Genomic DNA, 25,679 nt, shown 5'->3' on the forward strand with positions numbered 1-25,679 from the left:
AAGCTCCTGTGGTCAGGACTCCTCCTCCTCCTGTATCTATAGAGTGTAAGCTCCTGTTGTCAGGACTCCTCCTCCTCCTCCTGTATCTATAGAGTGTAAGCTCCTGTGGTCAGGACTCCTCCTCCTCCTGTATCTATAGAGTGTAAGCTCCTGTGGTCAGGACTCCTCCTCCTCCTGTATCTATAGAGTGTAAGCTCCTGTGGTCAGGACTCCTCCTCCTCCTCCTGTATCTATAGAGTGTAAGCTCCTGTGGTCAGTACTCCTCCTCCTCCTCCTGTATCTATAGAGTGTAAGCTCCTGTGGTCAGGACTCCGCCTCCTCCTGTATCTATAGAGTGTAAGCTCCTGTGGTCAGGACTCCTCCTCCTCTATCTATAGAGTGTAAGCTCCTGTGGTCAGGACTCCTCCTCCTTCTGTATCTATAGAGTGTAAGCTGCTGTGGTCAGGACTCCTCCTCCTCCTGTATCTATAGAGTGTAAGCTCCTGTGGTCAGGACTCCTCCTCCTCCTGTATCTATAGAGTGTAAGCTCCTGTGGTCAGGACTCCTCCTCCTCCTCCTGTATCTATAGAGTGTAAGCTCCTGTGGTCAGTACTCCTCCTCCTCCTCCTGTATCTATAGAGTGTAAGCTCCTGTGGTCAGTACTCCTCCTCCTCCTCCTGTATCTATAGAGTGTAAGCTCCTGTGGTCAGGACTCCTCCTCCTGTATCTATAGAGTGTAAGCTCCTGTGGTCAGGACTCCTCCTCCTCCTGTATCTATAGAGTGTAAGCTCCTGTGGTCAGGACTCCTCCTCCTCCTCCTGTATCTATAGAGTGTAAGCTCCTGTGGTCAGGACTCCTCCTCCTCCTGTATCTATAGAGTGTAAGCTCCTGTGGTCAGGACTCCTCCTCCTCCTCCTGTATCTATAGAGTGTAAGCTCCTGTGGTCAGGACTCCTCCTCCTCCTGTATCTATAGAGTGTAAGCTCCTGTGGTCAGGACTCCTCCTCCTCCTCCTGTATCTATAGAGTGTAAGCTCCTTTGGTCAGGACCCGCATCCTGTCATGGACGCTGTTTTGGGGGGCACTGTAGGATGCAGTGATGAGGGGGCTCACTTTCAGCTTATCAGTTTTATCCTTTGCCCTGTGGGTGATGACATCCTTGAAGGTGCACTGATGGGCAGCAGCGGTGAGCAGGCATTGTCTGCCACCATAACAGTGGGGTGACACTTCTTGCATAGATGCTGCCCAGTACATGACCGTGAGGGACCTTTCTCTGGAGCTGGCGCGGGCCCTCTGGGGTTTTCCTGCAGCAATCTTACCAGGTCTTCTATTCCTGAGACATCCTGGGTATGTGGGGAATGAGGCACTAGCCAAACACAGGCGCACGCCACCCTCTGCCACCCGCCTCCTGCTCCCTCTGATCTCCTGTCAAATATAGGGAACAATAGGCATCTCCAGTTACAGAGCTGGGGAGGGGTGAGGGTCCATTCCCTCTGTGATGAGCAGGGGGGCATCGCTGGGTGGACACATTTTTTTCCATATGTTGATTCCTCTGCCCTGGGCTGCTGGGTCACAATGGGCAGCTAAGGAGTTAGGCACAGGTCTGGGCAGAGTTTGTCTTTTGGTTGGTGGGCAGCCCATTGCTGCAGCTGTCCTGTCACTGCCTCCTTCTCTTTGCTCGGGGGATTACACAGGGAAGGTGTGTGAGAGTCTGCACAAGTGTCTGCCTGCTCTGCAGATTCCTGCTGCTCCCAGGTGAGGGCTGCTCTGTGCACACCAGCCTCCCCACCTGGACCTCACAGGAAACCACTTCTCCAGCGATCCACACTTGGACCTCACCAGGTAATTTCTCCAGCGCTCCACACCTAGACCTCATCAGGCCACTTCTCCAGCACTCACCACCTGGACTTCACCAGTACACCACTTCTCCAGCACTCACCACCTGGACTTCACAGGTACACCACTTCTTCAGCGTTCCACACATATAACTCACCGGGTCACTTCTCCACTTTCCGTACCTGGACCTCACGTGATCACTTCTCCAGTGCTTCATACTTGGACCTCACTGGGTCTCTTCTCAAGTGCTGCACACCTGGAGCTCACCAGGTCACCACTTCTTCAGCGCTCCACACTTGGACCTCACCGGGTCACCACTTCTCTAGTGATCCACACCTGGTCCTCAACGGATCACTACTTTTCCAGTGCTCCACACCTGGACCTCATTGAGTCACCACTTCTCCAGTGCCCCATACCTGGACTTCACCAGGTCACCAATTATCCAGCGCTTCACACCTGGAACTTACTGGGTTACCTATTCTCAAGTGCTTCAGAACTGGACTTCACCAGGTCACCACTTACCCAATGCCCCACACCTGGAGCTTACTGGGTCATCTAATGTCTAGTGTTCCACACTTGGCATTCACCAGGTCACGACTTGTATAGTGCTCCACGCCTGGATCTTATCGGGTCACCACTTCTCTGGCACTCCACACCTGGACCTCTCTAGCAATTCATACTGGGGCCTCATCAGGTCACCACTTCTCCAAAGCTCTACACGTTGACCTCACCGGATCATCACTTCTCCAGTGCTCCACACCTGGACCTCACTGGATCACCACTTCTCCAGTGCTCCACACCTGGACCTCACTGGATCACCACTTCTCCAGTGCTCTACACCTAGACCTCACCGGGCCACCACTACTCAAGTGCGCCACACCTGGACTTCACAAGGTCAACACTTCTCCAGTGCTCCACACCTCATCCTCACCGGATTACCTATTCTCTAGTGCTTCACAGCTAAACTTCAACAGGTCTCCACTTACCCAGTGCTCCACAACTGAACCTCACTGGGTCACTTAATTTCTAAGTCTCCAAACCTGGTCTTCATCGGATTATCACTTCTATGGTGCTTTTGCACCTGGATCTCATCGGTTCACCACTTCTCCAGTGCTTCACACCTGGACCTCCACTGCATCACTTTTCCAGCGCTCCACACCTGGATCTTATCGGGTCACCACTTATCCAGCACTCATCGCCTAGTCTGCCATCGGTACAGCATATCTCTAGTGCTCAACATCTGGACTTCGCTGAGTCACCAAATCTCTATTGTTCCACACGTGGACATCACCGGGTCACCACTTCTCCAGCAGGGAATATACCAGGAACTTCCAGTCAAACTCCGGGGACTCTGCAGGAATCACAAGGACGACTCCGAGAACCTGCAGGTAGTGGAGGTGTCAGTCAAAAATGTCATAATCCCCCCGGTCAGAAGCAGCATATTACATTAGCCACATTATAATAATCTACAGTCACATCCTGTGTATTATACCCCCCCCCATATTATATTAATCTAAGGTCACATCCTGCGTATTATAACCCCCGTATTATATTAATCTAAGATCTAAGGTCACATCCTGCGTATTATAACCCCCCCCCCATATTATATCAATCTAAGGTCACATCCTGTGTATTATAACCCCCCCATATTATATTAATCTAAGGTCACATCCTGTGTATTATAACCCCCGTATTATATTAATCTAAGGTCACATCCTGCGTATTATACCACCCCGTATTATATCAATCTAAGGTCAAATCCTGTGTATTATAACCCCCCCCATATTATATTAATCTATGGTCACATCCTGCGTATTATAACCCCCCCATATTATATTAATCTAAGGTCTCATCCTGTGTATTATACCCCCCCCCATATTATATTAATCTAAGGTCACATCCTGTGTATTATACCAACCCGTATTATATCAATCTAAGGTCACATCCTGTGTATTATAACCCCCTCCCATATTATATTAATCTAAGGTCACCTCCTGTGTATTACAACCCCCCATATTATATTAATCTAAGGTCACATCCTGTGTATTATAACTCCCCCGTATTATATTATTCTAAAGTCACATCCTGTGTATTATAACCCCCCATATTATATTAATCTAAGGTCACATCCTGTGTATTATAACCCCCCCCCCATATTAAATTAATCTAAGGTCACATCCTGTGTATTATAACCCACCTATATTATATTAATCTAAGGTCACATCCTGTGTATTATAACCCACCTATATTATATTAATCTAAGGTCACCTCCTGTGTATTATAACCCCCCTATATTATATTAATCTAATGTCACCTCCTGTGTATTATAACCCCCCTATATTATATTAATCTAAGGTCACATCCTGTGTATTATATCCCCCCATGTTATATTAATCTAAGGTCACATCCTGTGTATTATAACCCCCCCATATTATATTAATCTAAGGTCACATCCTGTGTATTATAACCCCCCCCCCATATTATATTAATCTACGGTCACATCCTGTGTATTATAACCCCCCATATTATATTAATCTAAGGTCACATCCTGTGTATTATAACCCCCCCCATATTATATTAATCTAAGGTCACATCCTGTATATTATAACCCCCGTATTATATTAATCTAAAGTCACATCCTGTGTATTATAACCCCCCATATTATATTAATCTAAGGTCACATCCTGTGTATTATAACCCCCCCCCATATTATATTAATCTAAGGTCACATCCTGTGCATTATACCCCCCCCCCATATTATATTAATCTAAAGTCACATCCTGTGTATTATATCCCCCCATATTATAATAATCTAAGGTCACATCCTGTGTATTATAACCCCCCTATATTATATTAATCTAAGGTCGCATCCTGTGTATTATAACCCCCCAGTATTATATTATTCTAAGGTCACATCCTGTGTATTATAACCCCCGTATTATATTATTCTAAGGTCACATCCTGTGTATTATAACCCCAGTATTATATTAATCTAAGGTCACATCCTGTGTATTATATCTCCCCATATTATATTAATCTAAGGTCACATCCTGTGTATTATACCCCCCCATATTATATTAATCTAAGGTCACATCCTGTGTATTATAACCCCCCATATTATATTAATCTACGGTCACATCCTGTGTATTATAACCCCCCATATTATATTAATCTAAGGTCACATCCTGTGTATTATAACCCACCTATATTATATTAATCTAAGGTCACATCCTGTGTATTATAACCCCCCATATTATATTAATCTAAGGTCACATCCTGTGTATTATAACCCCCCCCCATATTATATTAATCTAAGGTCACATCCTGTGTATTATAACCCCCCCCCATATTATATTAATCTAAGGTCACATCCTGTGTATTATAACCCACCTATATTATATTAATCTAAGGTCACCTCCTGTGTATTATAACCCCCCATATTATATTAATCTAAGGTCACATCCTGTGTATTATAACCCCCCATATTATATTAATCTAAGGTCACATCCTGTGTATTATAACCCCCCCATATTATATTAATCTAAGGTCACATCCTGTGTATTATAACCCCCCCATATTATATTAATCTAAGGTCACATCCTGTGTATTATAACCCCCCCATATTATATTAATCTAAGGTCACATCCTGTGTATTATAACCCACCTATATTATATTAATCTAAGGTCACATCCTGTGTATTATAACCCCCCATATTATATTAATCTAAGGTCACATCCTGTGTATTATAACCCCCCCCCATATTATATTAATCTAAGGTCACATCCTGTGTATTCTAACCCACCTATATTATATTAATCTAAGGTCACCTCCTGTGTATTATAACCCCCCATATTATATTAATCTAAGGTCACATCCTGTGTATTATAACCCCCCATATTATATTAATCTAAGGTCACATCCTGTGTATTATAACCCCCCCATATTATATTAATCTAAGGTCACATCCTGTGTATTATAACCCCCCATATTATATTAATCTAAGGTCACATCCTGTGTATTATAACCCACCTATATTATATTAATCTAAGGTCACATCCTGTGTATTATAACCCCCCTATATTATATTAATCTAAGGTCACATCCTGTGTATTATAACCCCCCATATTATATTAATCTAAGGTCACCTCCTGTGTATTATAACCCCCCTATATTATATTAATCTAAGGTCACATCCTGTGTATTATATCCCCCCATGTTATATTAATCTAAGGTCACATCCTGTGTATTATAACCCCCCAATATTATATTAATCTAAGGTCACATTCTGTGTATTATAACCCCCCCTATATTATATTAATCTAAGGTCAAATCCTGTGTATTATAACCCCCCATATTATATTAATCTAAGGTCACATCTTGTGTATTATAACCCCCCCCCCCTATATTATATTAATCTAAGGTCACATCCTGTGTATTATATCCCCCCATATTATATTAATCTACGGTCACATCCTGTGTATTATAACCCCCCATATTATATTAATCTAAGGTCACATCCTGTGTATTATAACCCCCCCCCCCATATTATATTAATCTAAGGTCACATCCTGTATATTATAACCCCAGTATTATATTAATCTAAAGTCACATCCTGTGTATTATAACCCCCCATATTATACTAATCTAAGGTCACATCCTGTGTATTATAACCCCCCCCCCATATTATATTAATCTAAGGTCACATCCTGTATATTATAACCCCAGTATTATATTAATCTAAAGTCACATCTTGTGTATTATAACCCCCCATATTATATTAATCTAAGGTCACATCCTGTGTATTATAACCCCCCCCATATTATATTAATCTAAAGTCACATCCTGTGTATTATAACCCCCCCATATTATATTAATCTACGGTCACATCCTGTGTATTATAACCCCCCATATTATATTAATCTAAGGTCACATCCTGTGTATTATAACCCCCCCCCATATTATATTAATCTAAGGTCACATCCTGTGTATTATAACCCACCTATATTATATTAATCTAAGGTCACCTCCTGTGTATTATAACCCCCCATATTATATTAATCTAAGGTCACATCCTGTGTATTATAACCCCCCATATTATATTAATCTAAGGTCACATCCTGTGTATTATAACCCCCCCCCATATTATATTAATCTAAGGTCGCATCCTGTGTATTATAACCCCCCCCCATATTATATTAATCTAAGGTCACATCCTGTGTATTATAACCCACCTATATTATATTAATCTAAGGTCACATCCTGTGTATTATAACCCCCCATATTATATTAATCTAAGGTCACATCCTGTGTATTATAACCCCCCCCATATTATATTAATCTAAGGTCACATCCTGTGTATTATAACCCCCCCCCATATTATATTAATCTAAGGTCACATCCTGTGTATTATAACCCCCCTATATTATATTAATCTAAGGTCACATCCTGTGTATTATAACCCCCCTATATTATATTAATCTAAGGTCACATCCTGTGTATTATATCCCCCCATGTTATATTAATCTAAGGTCACCTCCTGTGTATTATAACCCCCCTATATTATATTAATCTAAGGTCACATCCTGTGTATTATATCCCCCCATGTTATATTAATCTAAGGTCACCTCCTGTGTATTATAACCCCCCTATATTATATTAATCTAAGGTCACATCCTGTGTATTATATCCCCCCATGTTATATTAATCTAAGGTCACATCCTGTGTATTATATCCCCCCATGTTATATTAATCTAAGGTCACATCCTGTGTATTATAACCCCCCATATTATATTAATCTAAGGTCACCTCCTGTGTATTATAACCCCCCCCATATTATATTAATCTAAGGTCACATCCTGTGTATTATAACCCCCCCCCATATTATATTAATCTAAGGTCACATCCTGTGTATTATAACCCCCCTATATTATATTAATCTAAGGTCACATCCTGTGTATTATAACCCCCCATATTATATTAATCTAAGGTCACCTCCTGTGTATTATAACCCCCCTATATTATATTAATCTAAGGTCACATCCTGTGTATTATAACCCCCCCATATTATATTAATCTAAGGTCACATTCTGTGTATTATAACCCCCCCTATATTATATTAATCTAAGGTCACATCCTGTGTATTATAACCCCCCATATTATATTAATCTAAGGTCACATCTTGTGTATTATAACCCCCCCCTATATTATATTAATCTAAGGTCACATCCTGTGTATTATATCCCCCCATATTATATTAATCTACGGTCACATCCTGTGTATTATAACCCCCCATATTATATTAATCTAAGGTCACATCCTGTGTATTATAACCCCCCCCCATATTATATTAATCTAAGGTCACATCCTGTATATTATAACCCCAGTATTATATTAATCTAAAGTCACATCCTGTGTATTATAACCCCCCATATTATATTAATCTAAGGTCACATCCTGTGTATTATAACCCCCCCCATATTATATTAATCTAAGGTCACATCCTGTATATTATAACCCCAGTATTATATTAATCTAAAGTCACATCCTGTGTATTATAACCCCCCATATTATATTAATCTAAGGTCACATCCTGTGTAATATAACCCCCCCCATATTATATTAATCTAAAGTCACATCCTGTGTATTATAACCCCCCATATTATATTAATCTACGGTCACATCCTGTGTATTATAACCCCCCATATTATATTAATCTAAGGTCACATCCTGTGTATTATAACCCCCCCCATATTATATTAATCTAAGGTCACATCCTGTATATTATAACCCCCGTATTATATTAATCTAAAGTCACATCCTGTGTATTATAACCCCCCATATTATATTAATCTAAGGTCACATCCTGTGTATTATAACCCCCCCCCCCATATTATATTAATCTAAGGTCACATCCTGTGTATTATAACCCCCCTATATTATATTAATCTAAGGTCGCATCCTGTGTATTATAACCCCCCCCAGTATTATATTATTCTAAGGTCACATCCTGTGTATTATAACCCCCGTATTATATTATTCTAAGGTCACATCCTGTGTATTATAACCCCAGTATTATATTAATCTAAGGTCACATCCTGTGTATTATATCTCCCCATATTATATTAATCTAAGGTCACATCCTGTGTTTTATAACCCCCCCCATATTATATTAATCTAAGGTCACATCCTGTGTATTATAACCCCCCCCCATATTATATTAATCTAAGGTCACATCCTGTGCATTATACCCCCCCCCCATATTATATTAATCTAAAGTCACATCCTGTGTATTATATCCCCCCATATTATATTAATCTAAGGTCACATCCTGTGTATTATAACCCCCCTATATTATATTAATCTAAGGTCGCATCCTGTGTATTATAACCCCCCCCATATTATATTAATCTAAGGTCACATCCTGTGCATTATACCCCCCCCCCATATTATATTAATCTAAAGTCACATCCTGTGTATTATATCCCCGTATATTATATTAATCTAAGGTCACATCCTGTGTATTATAACCCCCCTATATTATATTAATCTAAGGTCGCATCCTGTGTATTATAACCCCCCCCCCAGTATTATATTATTCTAAGGTCACATCCTGTGTATTATATCCCCCCATATTATATTAATCTAAGGTCACATCCTGTGTATTATAACCCCCCTATATTATATTAATCTAAGGTCGCATCCTGTGTATTATAACCCCCCCCATATTATATTAATCTAAGGTCACATCCTGTGCATTATACCCCCCCCCCCATATTATATTAATCTAAAGTCACATCCTGTGTATTATATCCCCCCATATTATATTAATCTAAGGTCACATCCTGTGTATTATAACCCCCCCATATTATATTAATCTAAGGTCACATCCTGTGTATTATAACCCCCCTATATTATATTAATCTAAGGTCGCATCCTGTGTATTATAACCCCCCCCCCCAGTATTATATTATTCTAAGGTCACATCCTGTGTATTATAACCCCCGTATTATATTATTCTAAGGTCACATCCTGTGTATTATAACCCCAGTATTATATTAATCTAAGGTCACATCCTGTGTATTATATCTCCCCATATTATATTAATCTAAGGTCACATCCTGTGTTTTATAACCCCCCCCCATATTATATTAATCTAAGATCACATCCTGTGCATTATACCCCCCCCCATATTATATTAATCTAAAGTCACATCCTGTGTATTATATCCCCCCATATTATATTAATCTAAGGTCACATCCTGTGTATTATAACCCCCCTATATTATATTAATCTAAGGTCGCATCCTGTGTATTATAACCCCCCCCCCAGTATTATATTATTCTAAGGTCACATCCTGTGTATTATAACCCCCGTATTATATTATTCTAAGGTCACATCCTGTGTATTATAACCCCAGTATTATATTAATCTAAGGTCACATCCTGTGTATTATATCTCCCCATATTATATTAATCTAAGGTCACATCCTGTGTTTTATAACAGTCCACCTCAACATTATACAGCCCATGCCAGTATCCACAGAACCTAATACACAGTCTTTGTAAGGGGCACAACCCTTGTCAGTAACCCCCAAACCTGGAGAACAGCCCCTGTCAATAACCCCCAAGTTCCTGGGGCACCACTCCTGCCAATAACTTCTCGAATCTGGCACACAATCCCCACCAGAAACTCCTGAACCTGGGGCTCAATCCACGCCAGTAACCCCCAGAACCTAGAGCTAAGCTCCTGCAAGAGACCCTCTAACCTGAGGCACAACTCCTGCCAGGAACCCCCCAAACCTAGAGCACAACCCCTGCCTAAAAACAAACAAACCTGGGACACCACCACTGTCAGTAACTACTCAAACCTGGGGCACAATCCCACCAGAAACCCCCAAACCTGGGGTAGTCTTCGCCAGTCAGCACAAAAACTGGAAACCCCCTCCATTATCCCCCTGAACCTGGGGTACAGCTCCTGCCAGTAGCCTCCGAACCTGGGGAACATCCTCCCCTAAAATCCCCTGAACCTAGGCACAACTCCTGCCAGTAACCCCACACCAGAGGCACAACCACCTGGCAGTAACCACCGAACCTGGAGCACAACCCCCACCAGTAACTCCCAAAACTGGGGTACTATCCACATCATTAACCCTCAAAACTGGGGCACTGATGCCGGAAATAATAACTGAATTTGGTGCACAATCTTCTCCATTAACCCCCAGAAACCAAAGCCCAGCTTCTACCAGTTACCTCCGAATTTGGGTCACAACCTCCACCAGTAACCCCTGAGGCACAACCACCACTAGTAAACTCCAAACCTGGGACACAACCCCTGCCAGTAACCCCCAGAACCTAGAGCTAAGACTCTGCCAGAAACCCCAAACCTGGGACATAACCCCTGCCAGTAACACCCAAACCTTTGGCACATCCCCTTCCAGATCCCCCCGAAACCTAGGGCGGAACTCCAGCCAATAACTCCTAAACTTGGGGCACAACCCCTGCCAGTAACTCCTGAGCCTGGGACAGAACCCTCGCCAGTAACCCCTTAACCTGGGCACAACCTCTGCAAGTAAACACCAGAACCTAGGCCACAGCCCCCACCAAAACTCCTCAAACCTGGAGCGCCATCCTTAACAGCAACCACTTAACCTGGGGTACATTCCCTGCCAGTAGCCCCGAAACCTAGGGCTCAGTCCCTGCCAGTAATCTGTGAACCTGTAACATAACCTCCACCAGTAACCCCAGAAACTGGAGCACAACCACCACCAGTAACTCCCAAAACTGGGGCACACTCCCCGGCAATAATCACTGAGTAGGGGCACAATCTTCCCCATTAACCCCCAAAAAGCAAAGCACAGCTGCCAGCCAGTTACTCCTGAACCTAGGTCACAGCCTCCGCCAGTAAACTCAGAACCTGGGAGACAACCCCCACGAGTAGCCTCTGAACCTGGGACACAACCCCCGCTAGTAACCCCCAAACTTGGAGCACAACCCCTTCCAGTAACCCCCGGAATCTAGAGCCGATAACATGCCAGAAACCTGGGGCACAACTCCCAGCAGTATCCTCCTGAACTTGGGGCACAACCCCAACCAGTAACCCCGAGAACATCGGTTACAGCCCGCACCAATAACCCATAAACCCTGGGCACAACCCCTGACAGTAAACTCCTTGGAGCATAACCCACGCTAGAATCCTCCGAACCTAGGGCACATCTCCTACCAATAACCTCTAAATCTGGTGCACAACCCCCCAAATAACCCCTGAATTGGGGGCACAGTTCCACCAATAACCCCCAAACCTGGTACATAACCCTTACCAAAAACCCTTTAACCTGAGGAAAAACCCTCACCAGTAGCCCACGAACCTGGGGCACAATAACCACCAGTAACCCTCAAAATCTAGGGCACATCCCCTGTAAGTAATCCGAGAACCTGTAACACGACTCCCAACAGTAACCTCCCCCCACATGGGGCAGAACTCCCACCAGTAACCCTCGAAGCTGCGGCACAATCCCCGCCAGTAACCCCATATATAGGGTACAATCTTCGCCAATAATGTTCAGAATCCAAAGCGCAACCCCCTACCAGTTAGCCTCAACCTGGGACACAACTCCTGCCAGTACCTTCTCAAACCTGGAGCACTATCCCTACCTGAAACCATAGAACTTGGAGCTCAGCCTCTGCCAGAAACCTCAAACCTGGGACACAAACCCCACCAATAAACCCCAGAACCTAGGGTACAGCCCCCACCAATAACTTACAAACTTGGGGCACAACTTCTGCCAGTAACATCCAAACCTTTGGCACAACTCCCTCCAGAATCTGCTAAATCTAGGGCACAACTCCTGACAGTAACCCCCAAACTTGGGGCACAACCCCCCCCTAGTAACTCCCGAATGTGGGAGACAACCCTCACCAGTAACCCCTTAACCTGGGGCACAACCCCGGTCAGTAAACTCCAGAACCTAGGGCATAGCCTCCACCAGGAATCCTCGAACCTGGGGCACCATCCTTAACAGCAACTGCTAAACCTGGGGCACAACCCCCACCAGTAGCCCTGAAACCTAGGGCTCAGTCCCTACCAGTAACCTATGAACCTGTAGCATAACAAACACCAATAACACCCAAATCTGGGGCACAACCCAGCCAGTAATCCTAGAACCTGAGGCACAACCCAGTCAGTAATCCTAGAACCTGGGACACAACCCCTGCCAGTAATCCCCGAACCTGGGGCACAAACTTTGCTAGTAACTCTCAAACCTGGGACACAACCCCCCCAATAACCCCTGAACCAGGGTCACAACCCTCGCCAGTAAGCCCAGAACTTGTGGCATAACCCCCACCAGCAACCCCCGAACCTGGGGCAGAAGCCCTCGCCAGTAACCCTTGAACCTGGGGCACAACCTGCCAGCAAACTCCAAAACGTAGGGCACATCCTCTGTCAGTAATTGCTGAACTTGTGCCACAATTCCCATCAGTAACACGCAAAACCTAGGGTACAACGCCTGTCAGTATCCCCAGAATATGGAGCAAAACTCACATCAGTAACCCCTGAACCTGGGGCACGACCCCCACCAGTAACTCTGAAATCTGGAGCACAACTCACATCAGTAACCCCTGAACCTGGGGCATCACCCTCGCCAGTAAACTCCAAACCTGGGTCACAAGCCCCGCCACTAACCCCTGAACCTGGGGCACAACCTCTTAAAGTCGCTCCTTGAATTCGGTGTACAATCCTGGCCAGAAACCCCCAAACCTGGGGCACAAAATCCCAGCATTATTATCCCTCCAAACCTGGGGTACAACTCACACTAGTAACCCCCAGAACCTAGGGTAGAGTCCCCAGCCGTAACCTACAAACCTGTGGCAGATTTCATGCCAGAATCCCTCGAACATGAGATGCAACTGTTGCCAATAACACCTAAACCTAGGGCACAACCCCCGCTAGTAACCCCCAAACCTGGGGAACAACCTCCACCAGTAACTCCAAACCTGGGGAACAGACCCTGCCAAAAAAACCTTAATCTGGGGCACAATGTTCTCCAGTAACCCTCAGAAGGCTATTAACCCCTGAACCTGGAGCAAAATCTCCCCATGAAACCCCCAAAACAGAACAGTTATCCCTGAACCTAGGGCACAACCCCCGGCAGTAACCCCAGAATTTGGGGCACAATCCTCACTAGTAACCCAAAACCTGGAGCACAGCATCCACCAATAAACTCCAGAAAATAGGGTACAAATCCTGCCAGTAACTCCTTGAACCTGTGGCACAATCTTCTAACAGAAATCCCTGAACATGGAGCAGTCTCTGCCAGTCACCACCAAAACTGGGCACAACCCCAGCTATTATACCCCTGAACTTGGGGCACAACTCCTGCCAGTAACCTCCGAACCTGGGGCACATCTGTTGCCAGAATCCTCTGAACCTAGGGCACAACTCCTGCCAGTAACCCCACACCTGAGGCACAACCCCTGCTATTTTCCACCAAACCTGGGGCACAACCCCCACCAGTACTCCCAAAACTGGGGCACAAACCCCATCCGTAACCCCCAATACAAGGGGGATAGGAACTTCCTATCCTGGGGCACAACTTCCGAGAGTGTCCTCCTCAATTTGGGGTATAATCCCAGCCAGTAATCCCGAGAACATAGGTTACAGCCCCACCCCCCCAATAACCCACAAACCCTGAACACAACCCCTACCAGTAAACTCCAAACCTGGGGCATAAGACCCTGCCAGAATCCCCCAAACCTGGGGCACAGCCCCCACCAATAACCCTCAACCCTGGGGCACAACTCCTGTCAGTAACCCCAAAATCTGGGACACAACCACTGCTAGTAACGCCCTGATCCTGGGGCACAGACGCCACAAGTAACACTGAGAACCTGGGACACAATTCCTGCCAGAAACCCCAAGAGACTGGAGCACAAACCCTGCCAGTAACTCCCGAATCCAGAGCACAATTCCTGCCAGTAACACCCAAACCTAAGGCACAACCCCCACCAGTAGCTACCGATCCTGGGGCACAACCCCTGCTAGTAACTACCGAATCTGGATCACAACCGCCGCCAGTAACCCCCTGATCCTGGAGCACAGACACCACAAGTATCACTCAGAACCTGGGACACAATTGATGCCAGTGACCCCCTAATCCAGAGCACAACTCCTGCCAGTAAACCCCAAATCTTGGACACAATTCTTGTTAGTAACCTCCGATTTTGGTGCACAACCCCCAACAGTAACACTCAAACCTGGGCCAGCAACCCCCAGAGCCTGGAGCACAAACTCTCAGTAATGCAAGATCCTAGGACACAACTTCGAACCTAACACTAAGCCACCGTTGGTAACCCCCAAACTTGGGGCATAACCTAGGGTATAGCCCCTGCCAGTGAACCCCCAGAACTTGGCACATACTTTACCAAATAACCTAGTACCCAGGTCCCTACAATATAGAGATGATGATTACCTGACACCTAACACCTGTCTCCTTCTCATTTAGGCTGGGATCTTTTGGGCTCTGGATGGGATGTCCTTCTTCTAACGTTGGATTATCTAGAACCTCTTGGAGATATTAATGATGGCGACTGGGCATCCGGTTTCTGCTCGTGTCTTGGCACCTGTGCGTGGCCGCAATGTACTGGTTAGATGATCCCAGGAGATGTCTAATAAAGGCTGCATAATATTGTAGCAGAACATCAAGCTGGGTCGTGGCGCCATCTACAAGTCCAGGCTCTGCTGGTCCGAAGGGCAGTGCCCGACAGCTGCAATTCCTTGGGAATCCAAGGAGTTCTCTGAACCAGCTGTGCCAGGTCCATCTACGAGGAGCGCAAACCACAAAAACGAGGACAAGGTAAGCTCGCCACCCCCTAACTTCTCCTAATACACAGACATCAGGACGCTGACCTCTCCTCCCCTAATACACAGACATCACTACACCGACCTCTCCTCCCCCTAATACACAGACATCAGGACGCTGACCTCTCCTCCTCCTAATACACAGACATCACTACACCGACCTCTCCTCCCCCTAATACACAGACATCAGGACGCTGACCTCTCCTCCTCCTAATACACAGACATCACTACACCGACCTCTCCTCCTCCTAATACACAGACATCAGGACACCGACCTCTCCTCCTCCTAATACACAGACATCACTACACCGACCTCTCCTCCTCCTAATACACAGACATCAGGACACCGACCTCTCCTCCGCCTAATACACAGACATCAGGACGCTGACCTCTCCTCCTCCTAATACACAGACATCAGGACGCTGACCTCTCCTCCTCCTAATACACAGACATCAGGACGCTGACCTCTCCTCCTCCTAATACACAGACATCAGGACGCTGACCTTTCCTCCTCCTAATACACAAACATCACTACACCGACCTCTCCTCCCCCTAATACATAGACATCAGGACGCTTACCTCTCCTCCTCCTAATACACAGACATCAGGACGCTTACCTCTCCTCCTCCTTCTAATACACAGACATCAGGACTGGACTGGACTCACACAATCGTATAAAAAAATTGCACTGATGTTGATCCAGACTCGTAGGACTTGTGTGATGCGAGTACAATGTGATTTTTATCACCAGCATCTGTACCACGTCCGTATATAATGCGTTTTCAACATCATCTTTTACATATTGTAACTCTCTATGTAATTTAAAGCTCGTTTACAAACTAATGAAGCAATCTCATATACAGGTATAGATAGAATATATCGAATAAATAGGATAGGTGTGCTATAGATATTTAATGTCACAAGACCCTTATATAGTGGTGTTCAAAATACCAGCCGTCCAATAGGACTGACCAGATTAATCACTGTTTTTGGTATAAATTCTATCACCACATATCAGACAATTTCCCAGTCGGTGCAGTAGATTGTAAGAAACCACCAGACTCCGCATTCATGATCTGCAGGTTTCTGACTCTGTGTATTGGAATAATTAATGGTACGGCGAGTGTTCAATATAATAGCAGTGTGGAGATCAATCATTCTGTGAAGAAACAGGGGTGAATCAGGTGGCCCTTATTTAAGGGTTAAGCAGCACATGTTGGACATGCATTTCTCCTTGAAAGTCTGAGAAATATGGGTCATTTGAGACGTTGTTCAGAAGAACAGCCTACTTTGATTATAAGTTTTACCCTCTCCAATCAACTTTTTAAAGAAGAGCAAACAATGATCGGCTGTTCAGCTAAAATAATCTCCAATGCTTCACAATGGAAAGCAAAACCAGAGAGACGTGGAAGAAAACAGAAGACTACCATTTGAATGGATGAAGAATAGCCAGAATGGCAAAAGCTCAGCCGATGATCAGCTCCAGGATGATCACAGACAGTCTCCAGTTACCTGTGAGGGCTGTGACAGTTAGAAGACGCCTGTGTGAAGCTAATCTCTTACCAAGAAGCCCCCGCAAAGTCCAACTGTTAAAAAAAAGGCATGTACTGAAGCAGATACAATTTGCCAAAGAACAGATCAACTGGTCTAAAGAGAAATGGAGAAACATTTTGTGGACTGATGAAGGTAGAATTCTTTTTGGGTGAAAGGGCCGCAGACAGTTCATCAGACGACCCCCAAACTCTGCATTCAAGCCACAGTACACCCTGCAGACAGTGAAGCATGGTGGAAGCATCATGATATGGGCATGTTTCTCTTACCATGGTGCCAGACCTATTTACCGCATACCAGGGATCATGGACCAGTTTCCATATATTAAAATACTTGAAGAGGTCATGTTGCCTTATGCTGAAGAGGATATGCCCTTGAAATGGGAGTTTCAACAAGACAACGACCCTAAACACACCAGTAAACAAGCAAAATCTTAGTTCCAATCCAACAAAATTGAGGTTATGGAGTGGCCAGCCCAATCCCCGGACCTTAATCCGATTTGTGGGGTGACATCAAAAATGCAGTTTGAGGCAAAGCCAACAAATGCCAAAACATTCTGGGATGTAGTGAAAGCTGTAACATACCTGGCGGCGTCCTTGCATGGTGGTCCATCTCCCACTGTGCAAGAGCGCGCACTTGATCTCCAGTCCAGAATGTCTCTCTGGCTTCCCTCCTTGCTGTCTGTCTGTTTTGGCTGCATAGGGCGACGCCCGCTGAACTTCCTGTTTCTTGTACCTGCTGCGGACACGCCCCTGTTGCACCTTCAGCCTATTGCTGTCCATCTTTGGGTATTTATACCACCTTCTTCCTCAAGATGGCGCCTGAGCATTGTGTCCTGTCAGTTGGCTTTTTGTCTCTGACGTGCCAGGTCCTATCCTGTTTTCCTGCCTGTTCTCCAGTTCTGTGTCTGAACTGTGGTCTGTTCTTGTGAACACGCTTCTAGCCTGTTCTTTCGCCTTCTAGGGGCTGTATTCCTAGATCTGCCTGTCTGTGTCTTGCGGTATCTGTTCCCGTCTGAACAGAGTCCTGTTTGTGTCCCAGCCTTGCTGTATTTGTTCCCGTTCCTCTGTTTCCAGTTGTCTGTGCCTTGCGGTATCTGTTCCCGTCTGAACAGAGTCCTGTTTGTGTCCCAGCCTTGCTGTATTTGTTCCCGTTCCTCGGTTCCCAGTTGTCTGTGCCTCGTTTCTACTTTAGCCTTTTCTCCCTTTTCCCTCTATGTCTGTTTTCTGCGTCTTTCTGCAGAGTCTGAACTTGCTCCTAAATTCCTTCTCGTCGTCTCTGTACCTCTGTTGTGAATTTAGTGTACGCTCGCTACTCCTTTGTAAGTACTTTGTGTGCTTCTGGTTCTGCCTTTCCTTCTCCGTCTGTTCTTTGTGAACAGAGTCCTATCCCCTTGCCTTGTCTCGTTCGCCGCTCCGGCGGTTCTAGCCGCTCTGCGGTTTCCGCTCTGCTTCTGCCTCGCCTACCGCTCTGCGGTTTCCGCTCTGCTCCTGCCTTGTTTACCGCTCTGCGGTTTCCGCTCTGCTCCTGCTTAGCTTGCCGCACTTGCGGTTTCTGCTCTGCTCCTGCCTTAGTTGCCGCTCTGCGGTTTCCGCTCTGCTCCTGCCTTGTTTACCGCTCTGCGGTTTCCGCTCTGCTCCTGCCTTGTTTACCGCTCTGCGGTTTTCGCTCTGCTCCTGCCTTGTTTGCCGCTCTGCGGTTTTCGCTCTGCTCCTGCCTTGTTTGCCGCTCTGCGGTTTTCGCTCTGCTCCTGCCTTGTTTACCGCTCTGCGGTTTCTGCTCTGCTCCTGCCTTGTTTGCCGCTCTGCGGTTTCCGCTCTGCTGCGGCCTTCTTAGCCGCTCTGCGGTTTCCGCTCTGCTCCTGCCTTGTTTACCGCTCTTGCGGTTTCCACTCTGCTCTTGCCTTGCTTGCCGCTCCTGCGGTTTCTGCTCTGCATCTGCTCGCTGCTCCGGCAGCCCCGTCCTGCTCTGCATCTGCTCGCTGCTCCGGCAGTCCTGTCCTGCTCTGCTTGTGCTCGCTGCTCCGGCAGTCCCGTCCTGCTCTGCTCTTGCCCACCGCTTCGGGCGTTCCCTCTCTGCTGTGTTTGGCTACCGCATCTGCGGTTCTGTTTCTGTGACCCAGTCTGTACTGGGTCTTGTCCTCTCTGTGCTCCAGCCCGTCCTTTCGGCCAGTACCTCCCTGCCTGCATATTCGCCTGTATCCACCCGTCTGCATACCTGCCGTGTTTGCTTATATCCACCAGTCTGTGCCAGCCTAGCCTGCCTGTTCCAGTAATCCCTGTGTGGGTCAACCCCCGTGTCCGGAGTTTGACCTGGAGTAGCACCTGGTCCCTCTGCCCGGTTTCTCCCTGGTGCACTGGCGTCGTATGCCGTCGTGCCACCTTGGTCGGATCGGCCAGATACTTAGTCACGCCCCTCCAGGCACTCTTCGGTCCATGGTCCAGTGGAACCACTACTCCCGCACACGCCAGTCAGTCCGGGCGTGTGCATAACAGCATGCTCAGGCCATGGTTCCCGTTGAGCCCCACGGCCTTCGCTCTCTGAGAAGTTTTCCAGCGAATACATGCATTAAAAATAAATAAATATATATATTTTTTTTTAAGCTAGTTCCAGGCGAATTACGCACCCGTCCAGATGGATCTATCTGCTCTCGTTCCTGCGGATCCGCCACGTTACTATGGGGATCCAAGACAAAGTCGTGCATTTGTGGAGCAATGCATGCTACACTTCAAGTTCTACCCTCTATGTTTTCCCACCGATCGGGTTAAGGTGGCATTCATTATGTCTTACCTGGCGGGTGATGCCTTGGAATGGATCAACCCCCTATATGAAACACAGGATCCGATCCTCCTGGACCTAATGGCCTTCCTGGTGGCCTTTCTAATGGTCTTCGATGATCCTAACCCGGAGGCTCCTGCTGAAGCTTCACCTCCCAATATCCCGGAGCAGCCCCGATGGGTAATGTGTGTGGGTAGCGCAATAGTCCTCCAGCCCAATGAGACTACTGCCCACCCAGAATCCTCACAGGGTGACTACGCTTTCCGGAATACTTCTCCCAACCTCAAGAGGCAGTCCAGACGTGCTAGACGTAGAGGCAAGCCGTCACGCCAGGGTCTGTCCTCCCTGAGACCTCCTGACCCCAACCTTGAAGTCCCTACTGAAGCTTCATCTCCCTGTATCCCGGAGAAGCCCCAACGGGTAATGTGCGTGGGTAGTGCTCCGGTTCTCCTGCCCGAAGAGACTTCTGCCCATCCAGACTCCACACAGGAGAACTTCCTGCACCCGGCATCAGATGCTTCACCCACTTTAACCGGTGTGCATGTCCAAGGATGCTCCAAAGCTGTGGTTACCTCTGAGTCTGTGCACCTCTACTACCTGGCGGAGGACCCCCTGTTGCCTCCTGAATCCTCCGGGATACCACTCGATGACAAATGGAGAGAGACTTCTCTACACTCGGTACTCGATACTTTGTCCGCTTCGTCCTGTGAGCCTGACAATGGGTACCCCAAAGTGGTAGTTACCCCCGAGTCTCTACACCCCTCCGACCAGACGGAGGACCTCCAGTTGTCTCCAGAACCCTTCGGGGTGCTACCTGGTAGCGAAAGGACAGAGACTCTCTTATACTCTGTACCTGATACCTCGCTCGCTTCGTCCAGTGAGTCCAACCTAGTGTACTCCGAAGCAGAGGTTACTCCCGAGTCTCTACACCCCTCCGACCAGGCGGAGGACCTCCAGTTGTCTCCAGAACCCTACGGGGTGCTACCTGGTAGCGAAAGGACAGAGACTCTCCTATACTCTGTACCTGATACCTCGCTCGCTTCGTCCAGTGAGTCCAACCTAGTGTACTCCGAAGCAGAGGTTACTCCCGAGTCTCTACACCCCTCCGACCAGGCGGAGGACCTCCAGTTGTCTCCAGAACCCTTCGGGGTGCCACCTGGTGGTGAATGGACAGAGACTTTCCTATATCCTGGACCCGATACCTCGCCTGCTTCCTCCAGTGAGTCCGATCTAGTGTACTCTGAAGCAGATGTTTTCTCTGAGCCTCTGCACTCTTCTGACCCGGCGGAGGACCTCCAGTTGTTTCCTGAATTCTCCGGGGTACCACCAGATAACAAAGAGACAGTGACTTTTCCTCATTATGTACCTGATAACCTGTCTATTTCTTCCTGTGAGCTTGACAAGATGTACCTCGAAGCAGAGATTACCCCCAAGTCTCTGTCCCCCTCCAACCCGGTGAAGGACTTCCAGTTGTCTCCTGTACCCTCTGGGGTGCCACCTGAAAATATGTGGAGAGAGACTTCCTTGTGTGCTGTTCCTGGTACTCCACCCGTTTCGTCTGTTGCTAAGGATGGCTGGATAGGAGGTAGCATCCTAGCTACCCAGATGAGATCAATTTTTCCTGTGGACAGTGGAAGTGATCTCCTTGAAGTGAACGACTGGTCCTCGAATTCCCTGCGGAAGATTCTGGCAGGCCTGAAGAAGAGGGGGCGTAAGGGGGGGGGTACTGTAACATACCTGGCGGCGTCCTTGCATGGTGGTCCATCTCCCACTGTGCAAGAGCGCGCACTTGATCTCCAGTCCAGAACGTCTCTCTGGCTTCCCTCCTTGCTGTCTGTTTGTCTGTTTTGGCTGCATAGGGCGACGCCCGCTGAACTTCCTGTTTCTTGTACCTGCTGCGGACACGCCCCTGTTGCACCTTCAGCCTATTGCTGTCCATCTTTGGGTATTTATACCACCTTCTTCCTCAAGATGGCGCCTGAGCATTGTGTCCTGTCAGTTGGCTTTTTGTCTCTGACGTGCCAGGTCCTATCCTGTTTTCCTGCCTGTTCTCCAGTTCTGTGTCTGAACTGTGGTCTGTTCTTGTGAACACGCTTCTAGCCTGTTCTTTCGCCTTCTAGGGGCTGTATTCCTAGATCTGCCTGTCTGTGTCTTGCGGTATCTGTTCCCGTCTGAACAGAGTCCTGTTTGTGTCCCAGCCGTGCTGTATTTGTTCCCGTTCCTCTGTTTCCAGTTGTCTGTGCCTTGCGGTATCTGTTCCCGTCTGAACAGAGTCCTGTTTGTGTCCCAGCCTTGCTGTATTTGTTCCCGTTCCTCGGTTCCCAGTTGTCTGTGCCTCGTTTCTACTTTAGCCTTTTCTCCCTTTTCCCTCTATGTCTGTTTTCTGCGTCTTTCTGCAGAGTCTGAACTTGCTCCTAAATTCCTTCTCGTCGTCTCTGTACCTCTGTTGTGAATTTAGTGTACGCTCGCTACTTCTTTGTAAGTACTTTGTGTGCTTCTGGTTCTGCCTTTCCTTCTCCGTCTGTTCTTTGTGAACAGAGTCCTATCCCCTTGCCTTGTCTCGTTCGCCGCTCCGGCGGTTCTAGCCGCTCTGCGGTTTCCGCTCTGCTTCTGCCTCGCCTACCGCTCTGCGGTTTCCGCTCTGCTCCTGCCTTGTTTACCGCTCTGCGGTTTCCGCTCTGCTCCTGCTTAGCTTGCCGCTCTTGCGGTTTCTGCTCTGCTCCTGCCTTGGTTGCCGATCTGCGGTTTCTGCTCTGCTCCTGCCTTGGTTGCCGCTCTGCGGTTTCCGCTCTGCTCCTGCCTTGTTTACCGCTCTGCGGTTTCCGCTCTGCTCCTGCCTTGTTTACCGCTCTGCGGTTTTCGCTCTGCTCCTGCCTTGTTTGCCGCTCTGCGGTTTTCGCTCTGCTCCTGCCTTGTTTACCGCTCTGCGGTTTCCGCTCTGCTCCTGCCTTGTTTGCTGCTCTGCGGTTTCCGCTCTGCTGCGGCCTTCTTAGCCGCTCTGCGGTTTCCGCTCTGCTCCTGCCTTGTTTACCGCTCTTGCGGTTTCCACTCTGCTCTTGCCTTGCTTGCCGCTCCTGCGGTTTCTGCTCTGCATCTGCTCGCTGCTCCGGCAGTCCTGTCCTGCTCTGCTTGTGCTCGCTGCTCCGGCAGCCCCGTCCTGCTCTGCTCTTGCCCACCGCTTCGGGCGTTCCCTCTCTGCTGTGTTTGGCTACCGCATCTGCGGTTCTGTTTCTGTGACCCAGTCTGTACTGGGTCTTGTCCTCTCTGTGCTCCAGCCCGTCCTTTCGGCCAGTACCTCCCTGCCTGCATATTCGCCTGTATCCACCCGTCTGCATACCTGCCGTGTTTGCTTATATCCACCAGTCTGTGCCAGCCTAGCCTGCCTGTTCCAGTAATCCCTGTGTGGGTCAACCCCCGTGTCCGGAGTTTGACCTGGAGTAGCACCTGGTCCCTCTGCCCGGTTTCTCCCTGGTGCACTGGCGTCGTATGCCGTCGTGCCACCTTGGTCGGATCGGCCAGATACTTAGTCACGCCCCTCCAGGCACTCTTCGGTCCATGGTCCAGTGGAACCACTACTCCCGCACACGCCAGTCAGTCCGGGCGTGTGCATAACAGCATGCTCAGGCCATGGTTCCCGTTGAGCCCCACGGCCTTCGCTCTCTGAGAAGTTTTCCAGCGAATACATGCATTAAAAATAAATAAATATATATATTTTTTTTTAAGCTAGTTCCAGGCGAATTACGCACCCGTCCAGATGGATCTATCTGCTCTCGTTCCTGCGGATCCGCCACGTTACTATGGGGATCCAAGACAAAGTCGTGCATTTGTGGAGCAATGCATGCTACACTTCAAGTTCTACCCTCTATGTTTTCCCACCGATCGGGTTAAGGTGGCATTCATTATGTCTTACCTGGCGGGTGATGCCTTGGAATGGATCAACCCCCTATATGAAACACAGGATCCGATCCTCCTGGACCTAATGGCCTTCCTGGTGGCCTTTCTAATGGTCTTCGATGATCCTAACCCGGAGGCTCCTGCTGAAGCTTCACCTCCCAATATCCCGGAGCAGCCCCGATGGGTAATGTGTGTGGGTAGCGCAATAGTCCTCCAGCCCAATGAGACTACTGCCCACCCAGAATCCTCACAGGGTGACTACGCTTTCCGGAATACTTCTCCCAACCTCAAGAGGCAGTCCAGACGTGCTAGACGTAGAGGCAAGCCGTCACGCCAGGGTCTGTCCTCCCTGAGACCTCCTGACCCCAACCTTGAAGTCCCTACTGAAGCTTCATCTCCCTGTATCCCGGAGAAGCCCCAACGGGTAATGTGCGTGGGTAGTGCTCCGGTTCTCCCGCCCGAAGAGACTTCTGCCCATCCAGACTCCACACAGGAGAACTTCCTGCACCCGGCATCAGATGCTTCACCCACTTTAACCGGTGTGCATGTCCAAGGATGCTCCAAAGCTGTGGTTACCTCTGAGTCTGTGCACCTCTACTACCTGGCGGAGGACCCCCTGTTGCCTCCTGAATCCTCCGGGATACCACTCGATGACAAATGGAGAGAGACTTCTCTACACTCGGTACTCGATACTTTGTCCGCTTCGTCCTGTGAGCCTGACAATGGGTACCCCAAAGTGGTAGTTACCCCCGAGTCTCTACACCCCTCCGACCAGACGGAGGACCTCCAGTTGTTTGCTTATATCCACCAGTCTGTGCCAGCCTAGCCTGCCTGTTCCAGTAATCCCTGTGTGGGTCAACCCCCGTGTCCGGAGTTTGACCTGGAGTAGCACCTGGTCCCTCTGCCCGGTTTCTCCCTGGTGCACTGGCGTCGTATGCCGTCGTGCCACCTTGGTCGGATCGGCCAGATACTTAGTCACGCCCCTCCAGGCACTCTCCGGTCCATGGTCCAGTGGAACCAATACTCCCGCACACGCCAGTCAGTCCGGGCGTGTGCATAACAAAAGCGTCCTGGGCTAGAATAACAGCTGACAGGTGCCAGAAGTTGGTTAACTCTATGCAACATAGATGTGAAGCAGTTCTAAAAAACTGTGATATACAACTAAATATTAGGTTAGTGATTCACAGGAATGCTAAATCCTCAAAAAAAGACAAATGCAGACACTGCTATATTGTAGAACAGAACAATGTTCAGGTTTTGTTATTTTCTGTAAAGTAGTTAAAAATTCTATACATTTCTCTTCAAGTTGTGAATTAGAAAACAGCGAGCGACGTCCCCAATGCTGGAAATAACAACTAGGAGAAAGATTTTGTGATAACTCACGTTTATGAACACACTGCTATTATTTTGAACACTAATGTATATAATAAACTAGCACCCTATATTGCCTTTCATGTGACACTAAAAGGTGTTTAGCTGTATTTAACCTATTAAATAATTTAAAAAAAACGACTATATTTTAGAACTAGCCAAGGTAAAGCAGACAGCTGTGGGCTTATATTATCAGGCTGGGAAGCTCGCTGGTTATTGTCCCTTCCCAGCCTAAAAATACCAGATTGCAGCTGCTGCAGAAGTTGTGCATCACATTAGATGTCCCAATTCTGGCACTTTGCCCAGCTGTTCCCGATTGTCCTGGTGTGGTGTCAATTGGTGTAATGGTTTAGGGGGTTGATGTTAGCTGTGTAATGTCCGCTGACATCAACCCCTGGGGTTAGTAATGGAGAGGCT

At 47.4% G+C, this 25,679-nt stretch overlaps 1 protein-coding gene across 1 annotated transcript in view; it reads left to right on the forward strand.

The window, feature by feature from the left end:
• Positions 1 to 1,410: 1,410 nt before the first annotated feature.
• The window catches only part of DLK2 (delta like non-canonical Notch ligand 2), an 83,922-nt gene continuing 59,653 nt past the window's right edge, over positions 1,411 to 25,679 (forward strand). Inside the window, exons 1-2 of the mRNA XM_073671631.1 lie at positions 1,411 to 3,201; positions 15,313 to 15,663. The gene's annotated coding sequence lies outside the window, so the exon portion shown is untranslated. The remainder of the gene's footprint in view (positions 3,202 to 15,312; positions 15,664 to 25,679) is intronic.

The sequence above is a fragment of the Phyllobates terribilis genome, unplaced genomic scaffold, assembly GCF_046119375.1.
Source record: "Phyllobates terribilis strain yellow unplaced genomic scaffold, ASM4611937v1 Scaffold_3__8_contigs__length_932513732, whole genome shotgun sequence".
NCBI classification, from domain to species: Eukaryota; Metazoa; Chordata; class Amphibia; order Anura; family Dendrobatidae; genus Phyllobates; species Phyllobates terribilis.